General features: G+C 46.5%; 1 long non-coding RNA gene across 1 annotated transcript; it reads right to left on the bottom strand.

Annotated features, from left to right (window-relative positions):
* Nucleotides 1-315: 315 nt before the first annotated feature.
* Nucleotides 316-6842, bottom strand: LOC123385189. Its single transcript, XR_006597378.1, has 2 exons — nt 5281-6842; nt 316-2587 (listed from the first exon to the last, which is right to left on the bottom strand). It is a non-coding gene; the product is annotated as an uncharacterized LOC123385189 (long non-coding RNA).
* Between the last annotated feature and the right edge of the window lie 211 nt (nt 6843-7053).

Below are 7053 nucleotides of genomic sequence, written 5' to 3'. Positions count from 1 at the left end.
TGACCTTGCCCGTCCTGATCCCAATAGATCAAGTGTAGAAGGACATTTAAAAACAATCAGGTAACTAATTAGGACTGAGTATTGAATCTGTCAGCTTTGGGAATGGCATTGCAGCCCCGTGAAGAAAAGCCCGGGTGTTTCAGACCGGCATCCTGAGCCCCGTGAGCTAAAATGGCACGTCTGGATTTTCCTCAATCCCAGCTCCCTACCCCTCCCCTCATAAAGGGGCAGATGAAGGAAGGACAGAAAAACCCTTGGCAACTGTTTGGTCTGGGTGGGTGTGTATATGGGGCTCATCATACTCTCATCTTTTCATGATTTGCTGCGCCCGCGCGCGCGCGCGTGTGTGTGTGTGTGTGTGTGTGTGTGTGTGTGTGTGTGTGGTTTACAGGAATGGGGCAGCAAGTCGTGCCGAGAGCTGGGAGCACACTGCAGGAGAGGGAAGAACCAAGACCCTCACGTAGAGCAGGAGGCTGGGGGGCAGTGAGAGCAGGGAGAGAGGAGACGAGCTCCTGCCCGGTGAGGGGCAGGTGCAGACCTGCAGGCATGTGGGGAGCTGCTGGAGGGTTCGGGACAGGGAGTGTGTAGGACCTCTCTGGGAGCCGTGCAGAGAGCAGGTGGAGGGGCCGGTGGAGGCAGGAGGCCACCGAGGAAGCTCGTGCCCAGTTCTGTCAGGAGGTAAAGGCTGAAACAAATGGCAGCAGCAGAGAGGAAGAAAGTCAGTTTCTAGCTGTATTTTGAAGGCAGAGCCAATAGGATTTGCTAAGAGCTTGAACGTAGTATATGCAAAGAAGAGGGAAGTTAAAGATGACCTAAGACTCACGGAGAGCAAGTGCGGACACTGGCTAGGACAACACAGACCCCAGGAGGCAGGTCTCGGGCAGGGCAGGGGCTCAGTTCGACACATGTTGAGGCTGAAGTGATTACCACGTGTCCAAGTAAACAGCACTGAGTAGGATATATAAACCCAGAATTCAGCAAAGGCTGTCCAAGTGTTAGGGCTCTGCTCTCAAATGGGCCTTCCATGCAACAGACCTGCCGAACTGTTCTTTCCGAAGACAATTATGTAAAAATAAGGCTACAGGTTTCTTGTGAGCAGAGCGCTATGTTTGTCAAAAGTTGTCCCGTTTGCACCAAAAATTACTGTGGTGCAAGTGTGGGTATCGGGCTTTTGATTGCCGAGGCAACCACTTCGAAAGAACGTCCATGTTGCCAGCTGTACGACAAGCTGCTAGCAAAACAACCAGAAAAGGAACAAGGCCGCCCCCACCCGTGAAGGTCCCTCCAGAAAAGCCAGGGTGACCTGGATAACTGACCTGTGAGTGAGCCTGCTTTTCCCTTCCTGCACCCTAATTCCCACCTTTATGACTTATATCAGCCAATAAGGAGTGAGCCCTTGAAACCCCAAGCCCCACATCCTTAGACCCTCATAAAGGCAGAGCCTCAGACCTGCTCCCCCTCTTGCTCTACCTGCGACTTTGCTGTGCGCCCCAGTGTGCTGCATACCCTCCGGGACCTGTGAGGAATAAATCTTGTCCCTCAGAGCTCCCCAGTGGTTTCGCTGAACTGTGTCCTGTCATCATAAAAGTGAACACTGGCCCCCGGCACTCCTCGCTGAGACAACACAGACACAACTGCCTATAAGTCCCCCACAGCCCAGTGAGACTGGATGAGGCTGAAAGGGCCAGGCCCAAGTGCCACCTTCTCACTGCCCCCCACCCCACCCTGTGAGCCCCTCTTCAGGACCGGACAGCCCCTTCTAGGAGCTCCTGCCAGGCAGCTAGGGGGCTGGAACTCCAAGGGCAGGGAGGATAGGAAGTGGATGTCCCCACCCAAGGCACCAGCAGCTGTGGCGAGGCACAGGCTAGAGCCCCCAGCAGGACTTTTCAGGACCGGGACAAGCATCTCTGCTCGTTCTAAGTTGTAAGACTCTCAAAGGGCAGGTCCAAGTGGGCTACGTCTTATAACTATTCTCACAGAGTGAAGCTATGAAATTAGGTGGTACTGAGGACAATTTAGTTTTTGAATAGAGGGATAACTTAATTTTCTAACGCTGTGAATGAGTGAATGAATGCGTGTGATGAGGAAAATAGTCTAGGAGTCTGGCCATGGCTGGATTTTCAGGCCTTGGAACCATGCTTTCCTCCCCAACTTCTCACTGAGCTCTCAGTTCAAGTCCTAGAGGGGCTCCCATGGAAGGATGGAACCCCCATTCCAGAAACTCTCTGGGGAAAAGCAGGCTGGTGTTTGCAGAGGTTTCTGTCATTTAGATCTTTTTTTTTTTCACATTTATTTTCACATGCCCAAACAAAACTTCTAAAAGTTTAAATAATTAAAACTGGAGCTTGGGAGACTTTAAATTGGACTGAAGCAGGCATGTAAGTAGGACTTAAGGCAGTGAATGGAGATGTCTGACCTGGAAAACTGATTATATGCCTCATGCTCTTGGCCCCATCGGAGGAGGCTCCATTTCTATGTAGTTACACCGTGGACTGGGTGTGGAGACTTCCCCCGGGGGCGCCGTCAGAAGCTGGGATGTCCAGGGGACCACTGCCAACTGCACGGCTCTGCAGTGACACCACGATGCCTTTAACAGAGGAAATAAGAGCCAGTGAACACAAATAAAGTTTCAAAATTAAACATAAACGATGCACGTATTCAAGACAGATAGGTTTTATAATTAAGCAGAAAGAAAAGGCCTAAAATTAATTTGTAAATAGCTCTTTCAGCCAAAAGCTAACCCCATGATCATACTCTCCGAATCTGGTCTCCTCTCTATTCAACATCACAGCAGAAATCTTAGCCAGTGTAATACAACAGGAAAAAGAAATAAAAGTCATATAAATCAGAAAGGAAGACTACGGTCCCTATTTATAGATGACACAAGTGTCTGTGTAGCAAACCCAAAGGAATTTACAAAAGGGGCTCCTGGATGGCTCAGTCGGTTGAGCGTCTGACTTCGGCTCAGGTCATGATGTTGCGATTTGTGAGGTCGAGCCCAGCGTCGGGCTCTGTGCTGACAGTTCAGAGCTTGGAGCCTGCTTCGGATTCTGTGTCTCCCTCTCTCTCTGCCCGTCCCCTGCTCATGCTCTGTCTCTCTCTCTCTCAATAATAAATAAACATTAAAAAAAAAAAAAAAACTTCCTGGAACTAACGTGTCAGGATAGCGAGGTTGCAGGATACAAGATCAAAACACAAAATCACCTGTATTTCTATGCACTCTCAACGAACATGTAAAAATGATCTTTTTAAAAAAAATGTATTACTATTTATAATAACCATTCCAAAAAAATGAAATACTTAAATGGAAATCAACAAAACGTGCACAGGATCTGCATGGTGAAACTATGAAATACTGGTGAAAGAAATCAAAGAACACCTCACAAACAGAGGAACACCATGCTTCAGGGCCACAAAACTCCCAATGGGAATGAGAGTTCTCCCCCATTTAACCTGTAGAACCAAGATCTACAAGCCCCAAGTGTGACAAACATGAAAACACCACACTGGGCCACATTATCATCACACTGCTTAAAACCAAGGATGAATAAAAACCTTAAAAGAGGCAGGGTGGGGGCGGGCAGGTGGGGTAGGGGTGTCACCTGGAAAGAACTAAAGAGAAGCGTGACAGCCGGTCTCCTGTGGGAAACAAAGCAAGCTATAAGACAGTGGGGTCACATCTCTAAACTGGTGAAAGGAAAAAAATGATCGACTTACAATTCTTTCGCTGGCAAAACTCTTTCAAAAATGACAGGTGGAGCAAGATTTGGACACGAAACGCACTGCTGGAAGAGACTGAAGGCTTAAATGCATGAAAGGTCACCCCTGTTCATGGATCAGAAAATCCAATACTGTCAAGACAGCAAAACTCCCAAAATTCCTTCATAGACTCAACACAATTTATACCAAAATCTCAGCTGGGCGCCTGAAGGAACTGACAAGCTGATCCTAAAATTTATATGGAGATGCAAAAGAACCAGAATACCCAAGACACTCTGGAAAAAGACAAAGTTGGAAGACACAAGTCTTACTTTCAAAACTTACCACAAAGCTGAAGTACCCTAGACAGTGTGGTAATGGCATTAGGACAGACATATAGATCCGATGGAAAGAACTGAATGTCTAGAAATAAACCCTTATATTTATAGTCAATTGAGTTCCAATAAAGGTGCCAAAAAAATTAAACAGGGAAAGAAGAGTCTTATCAGCAGTTCTGGGGAAGCTGGATATCAACATGCAGGCAGCCAGGTGGGTCTGTGCCCTTATCTCACATTAGACATGAAAATTAACTCGAAATCAGACACAGATTCAAATGTAAGACCTAAAACCATAAATTCATATATATATATATATATGCTATATATATATATGAATAAATATGTTATTTATTCTGAGAGAGAGAGAGTGAGCGAGCACACAGGAGGGGCAGAGGGAGAGAGAGAATCCCAAGCAGGCTCCACACTGGCAACACAGAGCCTGATGCAGGGCTCAAACTCAAGAACCAGGAGATCATGACCTGAGCCAAAATGGAGTCAAACACTTAACCAACTGAGCCACCCAGGTGGCCCTAAAACCATAAATTCTTAGAAGAAAATAGAAGTAAACCTTCAAGACCTGGGATAGGCAAAGCATTCTTGAATATGACAACAAAAGTGTAAGTAATAAAAGAAAATAATTGATAAACTGGAGTTCATCGGATTAAAAAATGTTGTGCTTCAAGACACCAGCAAGAAACTGAAGACAAATAAACCACAGCTGTGGAGAACTGCCAAGTATAGATCCGACAAGGGACTTGTATCAGAATAGAGAAAGAATGCTTACAGATGCAAAATAAGGCACAAGTAACCTCATTAAAAAAGGAGCAAAAGATCTGAGCAGACGTTTCCCCCCGAGAAGATACACAAACTGCGATAAGCACAGAGAAGACGCTCCATGCAATTAGTTAGGAGGGAAACGCAGTTTAAAGCCGCAGCGAGACCCCGCTTCACACCCCGGGAACGGCTGACAGCAGGAGACGGTACCGGCAAGGAGGCTGAGGGTCTGGCCCCCCCGTCCAGTGCTGCTGGAGCACAGAGCAGTGTGCCTGCTCTGGAAAACACTGGCGGTTTCTTGAACACCTGATGAGTGTACGTTCTCAGTCACTCACCACTGGGGGCGGCGGGGGGGGGGGGGCCTCAAATCTTCTCCCCGGCTCTCCTACCCAAATCAGACACTAAGAGAAGGGGGGTTGCAGTGGCACAGAAACAGAACTGACCAGCAGACCCGACGCTGCTGACTCACCTGGGCCACTCTCAGCTGGGTCCAACGATCCTCATACATCAGTGTCACCACCAGGGCCTCAGCCTCTTGGAGCATTTCAATCACTTGGCTTTTTGCTCCAAATCATCCAAATACCTACTATCACAAAAATGGTTTTCGCATGTTCTGGGGTTCCCACAATTTAGGTAGGCTTTGACCTCAGCAGCGTCTTCTTCTGATGCCACGCGTTTGCTTGTTCTCCCCGAAAAATTACGTGTGCTCAGTTTTCTTTTAAGATTCATGCTTTCTCTTTTTTCATTACCTGTATCTTCCTTTAGGAATTGTTTTCTTTTCCATTCCATTTTCTGCAGAACCGAAGCCTCCTGCTTCCACGGTGGAGGTAGACAGCTGGGAGGCAGCGGTGAGCTGCTGCCCTTCCGTCTGGGTCAGCAGACGGCTGGTCCGTGAGTCTGACACCGGAGGGCTGAAGACAGAGCTTGATGGAACCTCATGACGTCTGGCTTGTAAAAGAATTTAGATTCTGTAGAAAAACATTAAATATTTCACTAGAATATGGATTCCTAAGACAGATCTATAAAGCAAACTGATTCCTGGTAAAACTCGTCCAAGGTAAAGTGGGGACACAGCATCACATTATCTATGAGCAAACTTTCTAATGAAACCATATGGTATCTTCCAGGGCTGTGACTCTTCACCCAGGCAGGAGCGCGTATCTGCATCACGGGCTGGAACAGGCAGGACTTGAGTCTCCGACCGCTGCCTGTGAGCGTGATGAGAGGCGCCGTGGACAGGAGGCCCCTGCAGACGTGCGTAAGACTGAAGATTCATAATTTACGACTTCCAGGGAAAGGCCAATTAACAGAAAGTAAAATCACCACAATGATTTGAGAACATGTTCATCTAGCTACTAAGTTTTAACACAGCTCAGCAGCAACCCCCTTCTTGTCTCTGTCTAGCACCGCATCACCTCCATTCACAAATTCACAGACTGAGGGGAAAAAAGAATCTCTACCTATCTCAGTACCAGACTCATTCAGAATAACATTTATTTTTCGTGTTTATTTTTCACATTTTGTGATATATTTATGTTGTTTTGAACATATATTAATAGTATTTAAAAATAATTTTGAAGGAAAATGTTTCAATATTTGGTATATGGTCACAGAAAATGTAAAGTTGAAGTTTATACTCACATGTTTATTGCAGAGAAATATCACATGGTTTTAAGAAAAGACTTCCAAGCATGAAATTATATTACATTAACAATTTTGCAGAGGAGTATACAAGAAAAGGAATCTGAGGGGTGCCTGGGTGGCTCAGTCTGTTAAGTGGCCGATTCTTGATCTTGGCTCAGGTCATAATCTCATGGTTTGTGAGTTCGAGCCCTGTGTCAGGGTCTGTGTTGACAGCAAAGAGTATGCTTGGGATCTTCTCTCTCTCTGCCTCTCCCTCTCTCTCAAAATAAATAAACATTAACAAATTAAAGAAAAAAGAAAAGGCATTTGAGGAGCAAAGGGGAAATACAAAAATTCATTTTGCTGAAGAATATCTTTCTCATGTCACTTTTAAATTTTTTTTTTTCAACGTTTATTTATTTTTGGGACAGAGAGAGACAGAGCATGAACGGGGGAGGGGCAGAGAGAGAAGGAGACACAGAATCCGAAACAGGCTCCAGGCTCTGAGCCATCAGCCCTGAGCCTGACGCGGGGCTCGAACTCACGGAGCGCGAGATCATGACCTGGCTGAAGTCGGACGCTTAACCGACTGCGCCACCCAGGCGCCCCTCATGTCACT

This window comes from Felis catus, chromosome B1 (genome assembly GCF_018350175.1).
Source record: "Felis catus isolate Fca126 chromosome B1, F.catus_Fca126_mat1.0, whole genome shotgun sequence".
NCBI lineage: Eukaryota > Metazoa > Chordata > Mammalia > Carnivora > Felidae > Felis > Felis catus.
Note: the sequence above shows the minus strand (reverse complement) of the source record. Positions and strands in the feature narration are given on the sequence as shown.